The sequence below is a fragment of the Pleurodeles waltl genome, chromosome 10, assembly GCF_031143425.1.
Source record: "Pleurodeles waltl isolate 20211129_DDA chromosome 10, aPleWal1.hap1.20221129, whole genome shotgun sequence".
Classification (NCBI taxonomy): Eukaryota; Metazoa; Chordata; class Amphibia; order Caudata; family Salamandridae; genus Pleurodeles; species Pleurodeles waltl.
In genome coordinates this window covers 1,069,146,370-1,069,163,574 of record NC_090449.1, presented here as the reverse complement: position 1 = coordinate 1,069,163,574, position 17,205 = coordinate 1,069,146,370, and the positions used below count along the sequence as shown (strand labels likewise).

Genomic DNA, 17,205 nt, shown 5'->3' with positions numbered 1-17,205 from the left:
TCTGATTTAATGACGGTATATAGAGAACTTCGACAATGTGTACCAAAGACAAAGAGACTGGTGTTTTAGGTTCTGCTGCTGCACAGCCTCACACTCCAGTGAAAGCCATTAGTCCACAGGCTACTAATGTGATTATGGGCAAAGTGCCAACTAACAAAGATTAGATTCCTGTTGAAAGTTCACTCGATTATAATATCCAAAAACTGTTCGAGGCCTTTATTCTTTTTTTCCTCAACGGTTCAATACGATTGCATAATGAATGTGTGCCCTTGTTCGCTAAAGGTTCATTTTTCCCTATCCGAAGTGTTAATTTTAAGTTTTCGATTCTTCTTTCCGTTTTTTTCTCTTTTCACCTCTAGGGATTTTACTATCAGCCATCACCAGCACTGATCCACCCCCAGGAATCCGAGTCCCTCTGGTGTAAGTGTGCCTCCCAGTTTGGTTTGTTTTCATTTCCCATCTCATTTTCTTCCTGTCTACGCAGCTGTAATATTTCTGATTATGTCGTTCCTACTTCATTTTAGTCTCCTTGAGCTTCCCAGTCTAGATGGAGACACTCTGTCTGCTTGAAATTGTTTCTTAGAAGGTAAGCTATTCCTTCATGACCAAACGAAAAGGAAAGGTGTTAGCCTTCACCCATGAGTCCATGGCTTGTGCCAGCTGCCACGATTACATCCCGATTAGTGTTATCCATATCCTATCTCCGACCTGTCACTTCACAACAAATATTTACAAATCTGGTTTTATCTCACCCACCACTTGGCATCCTCCACACAGCTGTGTGGTCCCAGAAGTAAGTTAATATTGAAAAGAAAGGCCTTGACCTGCTTTTCACCGCGTTGCCCATATTTTGTTTTATGGCTCTCCTCACCCAGACATGCCATGAATGTCCTTACTCGTGATAGTGACAGTCCGCATCGTGAGAAAGGTCAATGTCTCTCTACCGGCCTCATCTTCTGCATTCTCGCCTGTTTTATCTCTTTTCCATTTCCTCTTGAGTGCGACCCATCACCTGGCCTCGCCTCCTGGTTGTCTCCCAAAGGTTACTCTATGGCAGTCCACGCCTTCCTCCTCCCTCTGCATCCTTGGTCTCCTGTACAGGGCACCAGCATACCTTGGTCTCTATATTGTCTTCTTCTCGCTCCTTCTTTCTTACTTTCCATTTTTTCTGCCCTCCTAACCTTGTTTCATTTTCTTTTCCAGGCTGGCTCCTGGGATCATGCCCAGTGTGAAGGAAGATCCTCCTCCATCTCAACCATGGTAAGTAAATAGAACCCTCTTCACAATTCCATTTTAGGCTGCTCAACACTAATAGATTGGAAGTGCTGTATCCTCACACTTTAGCACAGGATAAATATTGAATGTTACTATATGTGTTCCGCTAGGCATGGTACCCCCGATAAAGGACTGTACTACATGGGAAACTATACTTGCCAGTTTATATACTACTACGCATGGCACACCCTCTTCAGCGGTATTAAAACAAATGCTGAACAAGCATGGAGATGCTCCAGAGGGTAATTCGGGTATTAAGTGGGCTAGTAATTTTGAAACTGTGTGTTCAGTAGTTTTTAGACAGTAATATTTGAGAAGTAATGTTACTGGTTGTCAGCTTGCATTTGGCTGTTGTTCCCATGCAAGACTGTGAACTTGAGCTACCTACAATTATTTCCTAAGTATATACTTTGTAGGTGGAGATACCTTAGCAGATTGTGCTGCAAAACTGCAATTCAAAATAACAAATGTGGCTTTTCTGAAAGAAAAAGCACCAAAAACTATGAAAAAACAGAAAGCTAAATAGAAAACCAGGACTGGATCTCCTCCACAGCAGACAACTTGTAAAGCTGGATAAAGTTTGAGGAATCGTCAAAAAATGAAAAAGCTGTGTCTGTATCAGTATACTGATCACGGTTCTATGCAGGACTCTAGGCGGTGTAGGTGCCCTAACAAGAGCATGTAGGAAAGAAGAATACATCAGAAAAAAGGGTGAGAGAGAACAAACAAGAGATGCAGAAGTTAACATGAAGAAAGAAGAGAGAGGTTTGAAATAAAAAGCTAATTTTAAGAAGAACTAAGTGGTTGTACTGACGAAGACAAAGCATGCCTGAGAAAACTGAATACTTCTGTGGAATGGGATATGGGCAGTAGCACTCCTAGAGAGTGCAGCTGAAGCAACTTGTAGTTCACCAGACTCGCAAAGAGCATCTGGTGGTGGCTCCGACTGAAGAATACATAGAGGCTGATACACCAGATGGACATGTAAACTCTTCTGACACTTTTTATGATGTAAACGTAGGGAGAGATATACACTGCACACAATACAAGCAGCACTATGGTCACATTTATCTGATGACTATGACATCATTCTTGCTGCGGATGATTGGGCTTTACCCTTTATAAGGGATGCACCTTGTAGGAAGGAAATAATAAGGGAAGCATTGTACTGCTTAGTAAGTGAGGATCTTGGGAGAAAATATGCATGTGAGTGGGCTTTAAAGCAGACTCCGGCACTGTATGGAAACCAAGCGGGTGGGACAAATAATTTGTGACACATGTAATTCCATTACACAGTGAGTCAGAGTTGCAGGCTCAATATCCATTAAAGCCAGAAGCAAAGCATGACATAAGGGCTATCCTAGATCCATTAAGTAGGAAGCTGGCCTGGTGTGTTGTGAGCACCTATGGTGTTATCACCTTATACCAGGTCCAGGTATCCACTGTTAGGGAGGTGTAGGCAGAGTCTAGAAGACAGGGGGCCAGATGTACCAAAGGATTTTACCCATTCTGTGCCTATGGGAAAAAGCTTTTGTACATATGGCCCAGGATCTCTAGAGTTAGCTATGAATGAGCAGCCAAGACTTATCTTGGAGACATGCAAAGCTTGTGCAATACCACTGTAGTCACACAGCACTTACACACATTAAAGAGCCACACAGTTACAAAAATAAAGGTACTTTATGATGGTAACACAATCACCAAAATACTATATAGGCAATACCCCAACTGGAGGTAAGTAAACAGACTACTGTATGTACATTAGAAGTCAGGAATTAGCATAGAAAGCAATAGAAAACAGTGAAAGCAATAATAAGTACTGAATGCCCTGTGGGGGTAGGCAAACCATATACTAAGAAAGTGGAATGCGTAAATCGGATCCCCACCCAAGGAAGTGGAATCAGTACAGGGGAGCTGGAGGAACTAGGAACCCTAAAAGGTAAGTACTAGAGTGAGTGCCCACCAGCAACCAGGAGAAGAGAGGTAAGTACCTGGTTTTCCCCAAACCCACAAAAAGGACTTTAGAAGAGGATAATGCAAGACACAGACAAGACTGCAATAAACCAAAGGTGGAATCTGGTAGAGGAAGACCTGTAAAGGAAGGGGACCACGTCCAGTTCACGCTGGTGTGTCCGATGGTGGCAGGAGCCCCTACCCACCCGCTGTGGATGCAGGGTCAGGTCAATGGTGGACGAAGACAGTCAGTAGTGCAGCACTGAAGCAGGTAAAGAGTTCCTGAAGTGATGCAGTCGACTTCCCACGCTGGAAGAAGGATTGCAGTTGGTCAGCGGTGTGGAAAAAACACCAACAAGCCTTAGCACAGGCAAATGTCATGGCAGAAGAAATACGGAGCTGACTGGGACCAGCAAGGTCCAGGAGCACTCAACCCATGGAGGGGAGTCCCAGGTGATCCTCAGCAGTGAGGAGAGTCACAGGAAGAGGAGGCAGAGCCCAAAGCCCACCCATAGGCAGCAAGCACAGGAGTCAAGATGGTGACTTCAAGGTGCTATGTACACACACTAAGGTTGTGGGTGATTTTACTGCACAGATAGCTGAAATCAATATCCTCTTACTTGCTCTTCAGAAAGCTAAACTGTTAAAACCTCTGTCGACCTCAGCGTTCTGTGTACATGGTTAAAATGTTGACTTATCACATAGGCACCTAATCAGATTCAGGATTCAAGAGGTAAACTGACAAAGACTTTAGGGAAAGGTACAGGACAAGCTTCCCTTGGTCCCTGTATAATATACCATGACCATAAAAGTGATGACATTCACTCTAAAGGGAACTGTGTAGCTGATTTAGCTGTGCATACAGCTGTATATAGTGAATACAGCTGTGGATATTTCCCTTCCAAAATTCTTATGGACTCACCAGAGGCAACATTTCTATGGTTTTTATATCAGAGTATGAGGGTATACCTACATTTAATGAGCCAGCTAGATTAGACTTAATACAGGCAGCTCACCAAGGGTTGGCTTGGTTCAAGCTGGCATCTGCACTACAGTGTCAATGCTTTGGAAACTATACTGTGGACGTTTGTTTTTTTGCAGAAGAAAGCCAAGACATATGTGGAGCAGTGTAACATCTGCCTACAAAAGAACACTGGACTGCTGTTAAATCAGCAATTACTCCCCTCATGATATTCAATAAACCCTTAAGTGTTTTTTTCCTCGATCATGCTGGTGCACTGCCAGTAGGCAATCAATATCAGCATATAGTGGCTAAGCTTGATTCCTCCTTTAGAATCGTTTGGGTGTGGCCACAAAAGATTTCCACTTCTCGAGTTGTTGTAAAAGACTTGCAGTGCATAGTAGCAAATGGAGAGTTCATACTTTTCATTCAGACAATTATCTTGCTTTTGCAAGAAAGGTGTTTGTTGATGCTATGTCTGATCTGCGAGTATGACCACTATACTCATACCCTTACATTCAGAATTAGTGTGGTTGAGCAAGCCAATGGTACACTGAATCAAGCATTGACTGCTTGGGTATTGGACTCATGACTGTCATGGTTCCAAAACATGTGACGATCTCAGCAAGCACTCAATAACTTGTCTACAGGGGTATTAGTCGGTCGAATTTCCACCCAGATGGTCTCTGGTTTTGGTATGGACCTGATTTTGATCTGCCTGGAAAGATAACGGAGTCTAAATTTGATTAATGTGACCCTGTCACAAGATTTGGGCCCTCATTATGACACTGATGGGAAATCCCGCTTACCGCCACACTGATGGCCACCAACATACCGACGCGGTGGCGGATATCCGTTCACCATATTATGACACACACACACACACCAATCCGACAGAATATAGCCAAATACACAAATCCGCCAGACCAAAGGTCAGTGATAAACTGGCGGTCTCAAAACACACACCATTACGGCAACTGAACAACGCCCATCACATTATGACCCACAATTCACCACGGCAGACATTCAACGGCGGTAAACCATTGGCGGTGCATAACGCCGCGCTCACAATGGACACCCACATACAAAACACCACCACATTGGACAACAGCACACACCTGACACCCATACACACACACCGCACCCACACCACTATAAAACACACACCCACAGTACCCACAACCCCTTTACGAATACAAATCATTTCCACGAGACTGACACCAAGACCACTGCAACAACTCGACCCACACACCACTCACACTCATACACCCCTCACGCACTCCACATTACACACCCCAACATATTACCCAAAACACCCTCACCAACACACATCACATAACACCCATGGCACCACAAATGCACTCCAGTTTCACTGAGGAGGAGTTAAGAGTCATGGTGGAGGAAATCGTCGGGGTAGAGCCACAGCTATTTGGAGCATAGGTACAGCAGATATCAATAGCAAGGAAGATGGAACTATTGCGGAGAATTGGGGACAGGGTCAACTACTTGGGACAGCACCCACGAACAAGGGACGACATCAGGAAGAGGTGGAATGACCTATGGGGGAAGGTACGTTTCATAGCAGCAAGACACCAGCTCGCTATACAGAGGACTGGTGGTGGACCACCACTTCCTCCCCCACAACTCACAGCATGGGAGGAGCAAGTCTTGGCAATACTGCATCCTGAGGGCCTGGCCGGAGTTGGAGGAGGCCTGGACTCTGGCAAGTCAACTTTCAACAATTATCATCCCCCATACCTGCATGCCATCACACACCCTCACTCTCACTCCCATCACTCCACTCCATCCCACACACTCCACCATCACATCACACTAATCCCAATGCCAAGCCCTGCATGCTTTACCAATGCATGGACACCCCTCACCGCCCTGCATGGACACTCATCACTAAAGCATGCACAGCATAGGGAAACTTACAATCCCAACATACACCAACGTACACAAGTAAAAGCTGGCAGGGAAACAAACACCATAGAGGGGAAGCCAGCGATGTACAAATGTCAGACACAAGAAGCATAATACATCTTTTACATCCCCACAGTTACTCAGCCAATGTCACTGGAGAAGAGGTGCCATCACTATCTAGTCCCCCAACAGAAGAGGCCCACAGTGATTAAAGTAACTCTGGTCTTCAGGATCTGGATGATCTACCTGGCCCATCAGGGACCACTGGACAGTCGGTCACCCAAGCACAGTCACAGGCCACCACAGAGCCTCCCTCATCAGGAACCAACACCACAGCACCCAGCCAGCGTCCCCAAACCTCTGTCCCCAGGATACGTCAATCAGCAGTGTGCCCACCTCTACAGGGACACCAGTCCACACCTCCCCCCCAAGACAATCAGGGACCTGGGGTCAGTGGCAGTGGGCACACAGTTCAGGGGACGGAGGCACAGGCCAACAGGGAGACTGGGAGGACTGCTGTGCACCAGGGGGAGGATACAACCAGGGAACCGACTTTCGAGGAGGCACTAACATTCCCAGGCACTCACCAACATCCTGGGAGCATACCACCATTCCCAGGAGACGATAGGCCAGATACTGGCCAAGTTGCAGGAGACCCAGCGGCTGCTGGATGGACAGTACCTGGGGATCAGGGAGAACCAGAGAGACATCCACACCACCATGGTCACCATTGCAGGGGTGCTGGCAGACATGGCCAACACCATGAGGGAGGCAGTGGCACACCAATGGGCACCTGACACTAGCCAAACCGATAAACAGCCTTCCACCTCCGCTGATGCTAGTGGACAGGAGGCCCCGGCACAGGAACAACAGGCCATCAGCACCCCTCCCCCTGCAGAAAGAGAACCACCCCACAAACGGTCCCTGCGATCCAGGCAGAAGCCAGAGAATATTGCCAAGACCCCGCCAGGAAATAAGACTCTCCTGAATGTCATCCATTTGTGTCCCATTCTGTCACCCTGAACTGCCAATGCTCCATTTCCTATGCCCCCTTGGACAGTGCACCTGTGATACAAATAGACTGGAACTTTACCCTGGACTCTCCTCCACCACCACCTCAGCCCATTGCAATACCCCCTCCACTTATTAGCACATAAATAAACACTCTTGTAAAAAAAAAATACAAGTACGTAGTCTGTCAACTGATTGAACTATGTATTCGTTTAACAAGCTGTAAACATTGCAATTCAACTGTATAGTAACGTATACATAGGTATGACCTGTAGTTGGCTGAAGTCAACAAACTAGGAGCCAGAGTGGGGCACAGATATCTGAAAATAGACATGCCAAAGGGTACAGTAAGTGGCCATAGAAGTGGGAAAATCAGCCTGCCAGTGTCAATATCCAACACATAACTGTCAATGGAAGGTGAAGTTGCAGTGTCTTACCTTTGTGTCACACATAACTGTCAATGGAAGGTGAAGTTGCAGTGTCTTACCTTTGTGTCACTGGAAGTACTGTTGTATGATTGATGTTCTGTTGTCCTCATCCTCTGTCGCCTCTTCTTCACTGTCCACAGGATCCACTGCTGCCACACGCCCATCTCCAGCCTCATCCTCCTGCAGAAAAGGCACCTAGCGACGTAAGGCAAGGTTGTGCAACATACAACATGCCACAGTGATCTGGCACACCTTCTTGGGCGAGTAGCACAGGGAACCACCTGTTAGATGGAGGCACCGAAACCTGGCCTTCAGGAGGCCGAATGTCCTCTCTATAATCCTTCTTGTTAGCCCATGTGCCTCATTGTAACGTTCCTATGCCCTTGTCCTGGGATTCCTCACTGGGGTCAGTAGCCATGAGAGGCTGGGGTAACCAGAGTCACCCGCAAATATCGAGGGATATCTGTTAGACACACTCTAGCCCTTGGGGTCAACCCCATATCCATACTCCAACATATACTGGGTGGGAACTATGGGCTCACCTATTAGCCACACCTGGTGCCTCTGGAGTTGAGCCATCACATATGGAATGCTGCTATGCCTCAGGATATAGGCATCATGCACAAAGCCAGGATACTTTGCATTGACATGGGAGATGTACTGGTCCGCCAGGCACACTATCTGAACATTCATCGAAGGAAAGCTCTATCGATTTCTGAACACCTGTTCATTTCTCGGGGGGGGACACAAAGGCAATATGTGTACCATCAATAGCCCCAATAACGTTGGGGATATGTCCCATTGCACAGAAGTCAGCTTTCACTGTGGCTAAATCCTCCAACTGGGGGAAAACAATGTAGCTGCGCATGTGTTTCATCAGGGCAGACAACACTCTTGTTAGCACTATTGAGAACAATGGCTGTGACATTCCTGCTGCCAAGCCCTCTTTCACTTGGAAAGAACCAGTTGCCAAGAAATGGAGCACAGATAGCACCTGCACAAGAGGGGGGATCCCAGTGGGGTGACGGATAGCAGATATCAGGTCTGGCTCCAACTGGGCACACAGCTCTTGGATTGTGGCCCTGTCAAGTCTGTAAGTAAGGATAATGTGCCTGTCCTCCATTGTTGCCAAGTCCACAAGGGGTCTGTACACAGGGGAATGTCTCCATCTCCTATTCATCCGCAGCGGTTGCAATCTAGGGGGCAAAACTATGAGCATCTGGTCAGTATTCTACATTTCCAAACTGTACACTGCATTGCATGTTGTGACTGAAACAGCATGTTGCTGGATAGGCCCAAATGGTGCCTATATGTACTGTGACGCAGTTAGGTGCCATGGCCTACCCCCCACCCCGAAAAGGCATCCGCCTGTCCTGTGCGGATGGACAGGTGGAAATGAGATAATGCAGCTGACGTTGTGTGCTGTTGCGGGAGGCGGTCGAGTACTGCCGTGCAACTCGTCATTGGTTGTCTATGGGTTACAGTGGCCAATGGTGATGTACACCAGCGGTGACGGTATGCACCGCTGCGGACGTGACTGCCATTTTCTATCTGTTCTCTCACTTGCTACCTGACCTTCAGCAGGAGAGGACCTACACTGCAAGTGCTGCTGTGACTGGTGTCTGGAACCAACCATGGTTCGCGTCACTGGGGAAAGGGCTCCTGCCTTCACCGCTGCGGAGTTGGAGAGACTGGTTGTTGGGGTCCTACCCCAGTACAGAATGCTGTATGGGCCTCCAGACCAACAGGTGAGTACACTGTGAGCACGATGCATGGGGCATGAATGCCTGGAGTGCTGTGTGTGAGGGCCTCGTGTAAGGAGGGGGGCTGAAGGGTCCTGTGCAGCGTGCTGCATGTATGGTGGGCGTAAGGGGTTGTGAGGGATATGGTGGGCCATAAGTGTAGGAGGCCGGACGGTACGGCTGATACCTTTTTCTATGTTTCGTTTTTCTGCAGGTCAGCGGCCATCAGAAAAAGGGTATATGGCGTGCCATCACCAAGGACGTGCGGACCCTGGGGGTCTACAGCAGGCGGAGCATCCACTGTCGGAAACCGTGGGAGGACCCGAGACACTGGGCACGGAAGACAGCAGAGGCCTAGCTGGGGATGGCCTCCCAACGAGGAAGGGGTGCCCATCGAACCCTGACCCCCATGATGTTCCACTTGTGGTGGCAATCCGGAGCTGGATGGGTGCTTGAGGCCATCACAGCAGCCACAAGGGGGTGAATACAGTTTCCAAATCTGCAAATTGCACGTGATGGGATGGTCTACGGGTGGGGGATGAGGGCCTGTGGGAGCCCCTAGGCAAGGCAGGACATTGCATGGTAGGTCCTATGTTGGGCAGGGTTCTGATGTGAAAGTCCTTCAACCAAGCTAGTAGGCCTCTACTACTGGGCAGGGGTCTGTGGGTCTCAGGTATGCTGCTATTGGCCTTAGGTATGCCTATCCTAGGGCTGGTGACTTGCATTGTGACTTGTAGTGCATTGCATAGTGCGTAGTCCTGTTCCCTGTGTGAGTGTCCTGTGTACGCCAATGGTGGTGTTGGGGCAGCCACTGACCAAGTGTATCCTTTGTCCCCCCCCCTTTTACCCTGTCCTTGTGTGCATTAGCATCATCTGGCAGAGGAGCAGAGGCACCTCCGACGCAGGGAGCTGCATCCCACATGGCCCAGGAGGCTGAATCCACCAACGGTGAGGGCACCAGTGGGACGGAAGGCGAGGGGAGCACCACAGCGGAGAAAGGAGGGGACAGTTCTGACAGTGACACCTCCTCCAATGGTAGCTCCCTGCTGGTGGCGGACACCTCTGTGCCCACCCCAACTACAGGTACAACTGCCACCCTCCATACCAGCACTGCCCTCCCAGCAGCCCCTCAGCGAGTTTACCGTGCCCGCGCACCCAGGAGGGTGGGCATCTCCTTCACCTCAGACCCTGCACCAGTTAGCCCTGCTGCCCTGAGTGAGGAGGCTATTGACCTCCTGAGATCCATCTCTGTTGGGCAGCTAACGCATACCCACTGCCCTTAATTGTCTTCCACCCCTATATGAGTGGAGAAAGATTTCCGTAAGAACTGTGTTGGAATAACTGGATTTATTTTTCATGAAGATATCGGCATCAGTTGTAGAAAGATGGTGAGTAGAACTAGATAATCCTGTAAAGTGTTTGAAAAAAGTGTAGAGGATTTTGTCCACAAAATGTGTAGAAAAGTTAGCCTAAATCACCACGAAGCTTTAATGGCTGTTGAGGTAATTGTCAACTAAATGATCTTCATTAACAAAAGTAGAGACTAGATGACACTCGACAACAAGCTGTTGTCAACAAGGTAAAAAAGGTGACTAGTTTTGTCATCAATAAAAAGGGCGTCAGTGACTGCAAATATTGTTTTTTTTACTCAACAAGGATTTCTTTCACAGCAATGTTGTTGATGGTGCTATCAACAAGGCTAGTGGACCTCACTTTGATACAGGCATAGCTGAAGGCTGTCTTAAAATTTGGTGCTACAAGTGCTGGAGACGTACCTTCTGGCTGCAACTTAGCAGTCTGCATCTTAGCAACAGGGGGGTTAAGACCCTGGGAAAAGCAATCACTCAGTGGAGGAAGGTTTTAACTTAATTTCTTTGCTCAGAAGAGTACCTCGATGTTTCCTCATCTTAGGGCTTTTCGGTGGAGGCAGTGTAGAAGCAGTAAACACTGACTGCTCAGAAGCAAGCTGAAAGGAAAACAACTATCTACTCCATCTAGTGCTAAGGGTTTTGGAAGCGAAACAGATGTCACAGTTCTGAGGCACAGATTCAAGGTAGACCCTGTGTGCGAATCATCATCAAAAATTGTTTCACCAGAAATTATCCAAATTATGTTTTAAGAGAGATTTTTAGGAGGCGTCTCAGCCATGGTGAAGACTTTTGGTGAGTCAGCGCCCAGGAAACAGGGAAGGCATATAAACATTTCTGATTCTGGGTGTATAGAAGGTTGAAAGGCTCATAAAAAAAGCCCTGAGGGGAAGCGATGAAGTTTATTCTGTCACAGTGATAATCATAAAAATTCAAGTCTTTGGCTTGCAAGCCCTATTTCCCGGATGTCAATAAACTGTTAAAATGTGACAAGTCTATTCAAATATACTTTTTTGGAGAGTTTTATTTGTTCATACCTAAAAGGCCTGATGTCACTCTGGGAGTACTAAGTCACTCCTAATTGCGGGTCATAATGAGTTCTGCATCTCCACCTCATAGGATAGAGTTTGAGTTACACAATAGGTGAATAAGCTGTACAGACTGCAATGTTCATGTGCATTGAGCATGAAAGGGGTGTGCTGTACAGAATGTAAAATTCATTGAGCGTGAAAGGGGAGGAGAACCAGACCTCTTTACCTCATTAGCTTCCATTTGGATTATACAATAGGCAGGTAGGCTGTACTGACTTCAATGTTCATTGAAGGCAAGAGGGGTGGAGAACAAGACCTGTCCATCGTATTGGCTGATATTTGAGTTATACAATAGGTGTGTAGGCTGCACAGAATACAATGTTCATTGAGAGTTTATTTCCACAACTTGTTAACATTTACCAATGAGGATTCCCTGACAACATGGAATTAGATCCATCTAAGATGTAATACTGCAGAACCAAGTGTTGTCAGAAAACCTTTATGACCAACCCGGACAGGAATGGTTCCAACTCCTCTACCCAGCAGGACAGGTAATAGGAAGGGTGGGTGATCAGTTGTCTTTGGCATGGTCTACAATGGTCTTCATAGCTCCACCCTTTGCACCATTCCTCTATGTTCTTGTCCTAGTTCCTCAGGCAGCACAACGATATCTGGGGTGGGCCACACCATCAGTCAACTGAACTTCTTGCTAGCTTCTCATTCTGCAGAGAACCCTGCTGTGATCACCAGGCAGTTCTTCAGCAGGCAGATTAGCTGACATTCAGGTAGTTATTGTGGTTAGGAATCATCTGGACCATACAAATCTCCCATCGAGGGGTGTACCATATGTCAGTTCTGCAGGTCAAAGTTGTCTTGTTATGACAGGCCTCTGTTGTCTTCCACAGACAGGAACTCAACACCCAATCTGGTTAGTTAGCTTCTTCTCTGAGACTGGCAATAGGCTAACTGATTTCTGTTGGATGTGCCCGGTTTTGTGGGGGGTTGATCATTGAGTGAGAGAGGCCCTCAAAAGCCAGAAAATTGTATTGAAGCTTCCTTTGCAGGAAGCGGGATGCTGGGCTGGCTATTACTGGTTACAAAATAAAGATGTTGGCTGTCATGAGCCCTGCCTGGAGCTGGGAGGGATCAGGGCAGACGATTCCTCCTCTTTTCAAATGCTCGCTTGCTTTTCTCTGCTCCTCTCACACTTTACCATTTCTCTCACACACACTTTCGCTCATCTCATCAAATCCCTCCTTTCACTCTCTCCTGGATCTACTCCCCTCTCTTGCTCTGTCACCCCAGTTTACTCGTGAGTAATAAGTTCAGCTCCCTCAAACTTTGTCTCTATTGTCGCCCCTCTGTTGCTGACACTTCCTTTCCCTTGTTCTCCCTCACTCTGTCTCTCTGCCCTCACCTCCCCCAACACTTCCGGGTAGTATGAATACTGCTGTGTTGTCGAGACAAGCCAGGTAGCTGTTGCTACAGTAAATCACGGAGGACATGAACAGCAAATACACTGCATGCTGCCTCTCCAAGAGGTTTCAGTGCAGCCCTAGAGACCGCTTTAGCTGCCTCGCAGTCTAACAAGCTCAAAGAGTAATAGATCACGTTCATTGTAATAACAGATGTAGAAATGATCTGTGTCAGTCCTCCAGCAGCAGCAGGCAACGGGTCAGCACCTTTCAGCCACAGCCGGCTTTGTGTCTGTCATTCATATCTTGGCTCACACAGAAGACAGCCATTAGGTGTTCAGTCAGGCTGCGTGGATGACTGGGTTTCGCCAGTTGTTGTTACACAATTACCAACTTCGGGATTTACGCGCAAGAATAAATAGTTGTCTTTGGCGTGCAGGACTAACTTCTGTACTGCTCACCACGATGTTAGGCGCGTGTGACCATTCACAGTAGCAATAATTATTGATACATTCGAGGCATTCTTAACACGGTAGCGCCCTCTGCATCCTAATGCACCCACTCTAATGATAGTAGTAATAATTATCGAGATTGTAGACGCTCTCAGCACAACTACTCCCCCTTCTGGGGTAAAGTCTGAACTGGCTTAATGGTGGACTTTTTTTTACAATTACTGAAAAGTACTGTTGTCGTGGTCCCTAGCCTTTATGCAATATCTCACAGGCCTAATATTGGTAATTCTACTCATTTGTATAACATTATTGCAACTTCTAAGGCCTCAGCATGTACAATGCACACGTGTACCATTTCGTCAGACACGTAATCATACACTTATTCATCCTTTCAGTCTTGCACTCACTATCAATACATTTCATCATTCACTCATTCATCCCCACAAGCCCTCACTCATCCAACTACTGACTCAACCTCACCTTGACTAAGGCACATGTTCAAGAATGTATGGAGTGGTTTTAAGTACAAAACGGACAGGCTAACTTGCATTGCCAATGTGTGTGTTCCTTATATGTCTTCACACTCATCTGGTGACAACTTCCTCCCTAGTCACTCTTTCCTCTCATTCTTTCCAGTTCCCTCTCATCCTCTGGCTCTCTACCAGGCCTCTCCAATCTCTTCCTTCCATCTACATCCCTTCTCTGTCTCTTCCCAATTCCTTCACCCTAATCATTAACTCCCCAGCCCTAATTATGAGACCTTTCTCGACATACTCTGACATAACTACTGAAAACCATAGCGAAGATCAAACTCCCACACCCAAATCCAGCAACATTGCTCGAGACCTTTACACACAGCTTCCCATCTGAACTGAGTTAGAGACTCCCTCACTCAGCCAGGAAGAGATTCCTGACTGCCTCAAGAGTGGACAAGTAACCGCACTTCTCAAATAGCCTTCAGCAGACGCAAATCATTTCAAAACGTTTTGTACTGTTGCCAACCTCTATTTCCTCGCAAAAATCATCACAAGAGGTGCAGCGAGCCGACTTATCCAGCAGACCCAAGACGACAAGTTCATAGACGAATACCAATCCGCTCTCAATCAAGGTCGCAGCACCGACACAGCGCTGCTTCTGGTAGCTGATAATGCACGGTGTGTCCTGGATTCAAGTCACTCCTACCTCCTGATTCTTCTCGACCTATCAGCGGCCTTTGATACGCTCAAAAAACAGATGGGCATGGATTGCATGGTGGTCACATGGTTCGAATCACACCACATGGGCTGGTCTCAGCATAAAAAGTGATGCAGGCTTCTAAACACCATAGCCTTAGCGGAAGGTTCTGGAAGGGATCTATTCGATCTCCGACCTTAATCAACCTTGCCATCGAACCCCTGAAAAGAAACTCAGGGATCCTCTGTCACCAGTATGCTGATGAGGCCCACCTCTCCTTTCTCCAAATGACATCTCGCCAAAGCTCTAAACACAGTTCAAAGTTGGATGACTTCCCATGATTTAAAACTGAACCCATCCAAAACTGAATTTCTTTCCACCTTAAAGAACTCATTCAACATCCTTAACAGCAAACCTACTATTGTCAACAGTGACAAATCCCTAGGAGTCATTCTAAACAAAACACAGTCTACAATCCCAAATCAACGCCATGGCTAGAAATGCACCCTTTAAATGCATGTTCTCTGAGGATTTTGCCCCTTCATTCAGCAAGATCTCATTACTCTGGTTCAATCACGGATGCTATCTAGAATGAACTACTGTAATTTTCTCTTCAAATGGACTTCAATGATTCAGCTCACTGCACTAAAAGCAATCTCACATTCAGCAGTACGTTTCGTCTCTGGGGCTTAAAGGAATGACCATATTTCATAAATTCTGGTAACTCTGTTGCTCAAATGTGAATTTACCTTCTGTAGGAAAGTCCCTCTTTTGACATGTTAACCTCCACTTTTTGCCTGTTGTTAGTGTGCTTAGACTGTTTTCACTGGAATACTTCTAACCAGGACCCTAGGGATTGTGCTCTCTCCTCTAAATTTGGTTGCTTTAGCACCCTTCATACCCCCCAATTGGCATACTGATGTACCCCTGTAAGTTCCTAGTATATGGTACTGAGGTACCCATGGCACTGGTACACCCGGGGTCCCCCATGGGCTGCAGCATGTATTATGCCACCCATCGGAGCCCATGTAAACTGTGTCAGCAGGCCTGGCGTCTGCAGCCTGCATGAAAAGGTGTGTGCACCTTTTCACTGCTGGTCACTACACCAGGTCACTGTAAGTCACCCCTATGGTAGGCCCTTCCAGCCCAAAGGGCAGGGTGCAGATCCCTGTGTTTGTGGGTACCCTTGCATGAACAGAGGTGCCCCTACGAACTCCAGTTCCAATTACCTGGACTCCGTAAGTGCGGGGAAGCCATTTTAGATATGTACTGGCCATAAGGCAATACCTATGATCCAGCTACATAATGGTAACACCGAACCTAAGCATGTTTGGTGTCAAACATGTCACAATCATACCCCAAATACTGATGCCAGAATTGGTGGAATGATTCCATGCACGCTGGGGGCTCCTTACAGGACCCCCCGGTATTCCTCCTATCAGTCTTTCAAGGTCTGCGTGCAGCCCACCCTGCTGCAGCCCCCCAAACAGGATTCAGCCCTCTTGCTGCTTGACCAGGTCAATCAGGGGAAAGCAGAACAAAGGATTTCCTGTGGTACGAGTGCAACCTCCTCTCCCTTGGAAATAGATGTTACAAGGCTGGGGAGGGGTGGCCTGGTTGCATAATCCGGTTGGCACCAGTCCAGGGACCCCCGTCTATGCTCTGGTGTGAAACTGCACAATGGAAATGGTATTGACCACTCCTCTGTCTATCACCACCCCAGGGGTGGTGCTCAGAGCTCCTCCAGGTGGCCACTTGATTCTGCCATCTTGAAATCAAGATGGGCAGAGGCCCGCAAAGGAGCATCTGACTGGTCAGGTTAGGCAGATGACGTCAGTTACCCCCTCTGATAGGTGGTCACCTTGCAAAGTGACCAAGCCCCTTTTTAAGCTATTTAGGGACTCCCTTGTGGGTGGGTCCCCAGATTTGCCATGCAAGACTCCACCAGGACTCCTCTCAAATGGCCTCTTCTGCTCCTGGCCACTGGAACCGCTGCTGGACTCTACAGGAACTGAACAAGACTGCAACACTGAGACCTCTCCTTGCAACTTTGTTTCTGTGGATCCTGTCAGCAACTTGCAACATTTCCATTGTTTTGGATCCTCTGAGGTTGGCAAGACTTCAGTTGCATCAAAAAAGTAAGAAGGAATCTCCCATGGAGTGAAGGAGTCACTCACCTGCACCTGCACCTGCAGACATGTAAGGCCCCTACAACCAGCTGCTGAGATCTGGTGTGTTCTGGACCTGTGAAGATTCTCCAACACAGGTGGTGATTCTGAGGGGTCCCCTGGGTCCTCTCTGCCTTCTGTTCAACTTGGAACACGGTGAACCCTTACCTCTTTCTCAAGGACAGAATCACTGTGCACCTGCAACCAAGGCGTGTTGACTCCAGTTCCAAGGGATCTTCAGGCTTCAAGTAGCCCCGGTCCCCAGCACTCCACCTCTGCAAGGACAGTCTCCTCATTGCTGCT

At 47.5% G+C, this 17,205-nt stretch overlaps 1 long non-coding RNA gene across 1 annotated transcript in view; it reads right to left on the bottom strand.

Moving 5' to 3' along the window:
- The window catches only part of LOC138262247 (uncharacterized), an 85,575-nt gene extending 70,922 nt beyond the window's left edge, over positions 1 to 14,653 (bottom strand). Inside the window, exon 1 of the long non-coding RNA XR_011199219.1 lies at positions 14,564 to 14,653. This is a non-coding gene — a long non-coding RNA (uncharacterized lncRNA). The remainder of the gene's footprint in view (positions 1 to 14,563) is intronic.
- Between the last annotated feature and the right edge of the window lie 2,552 nt (positions 14,654 to 17,205).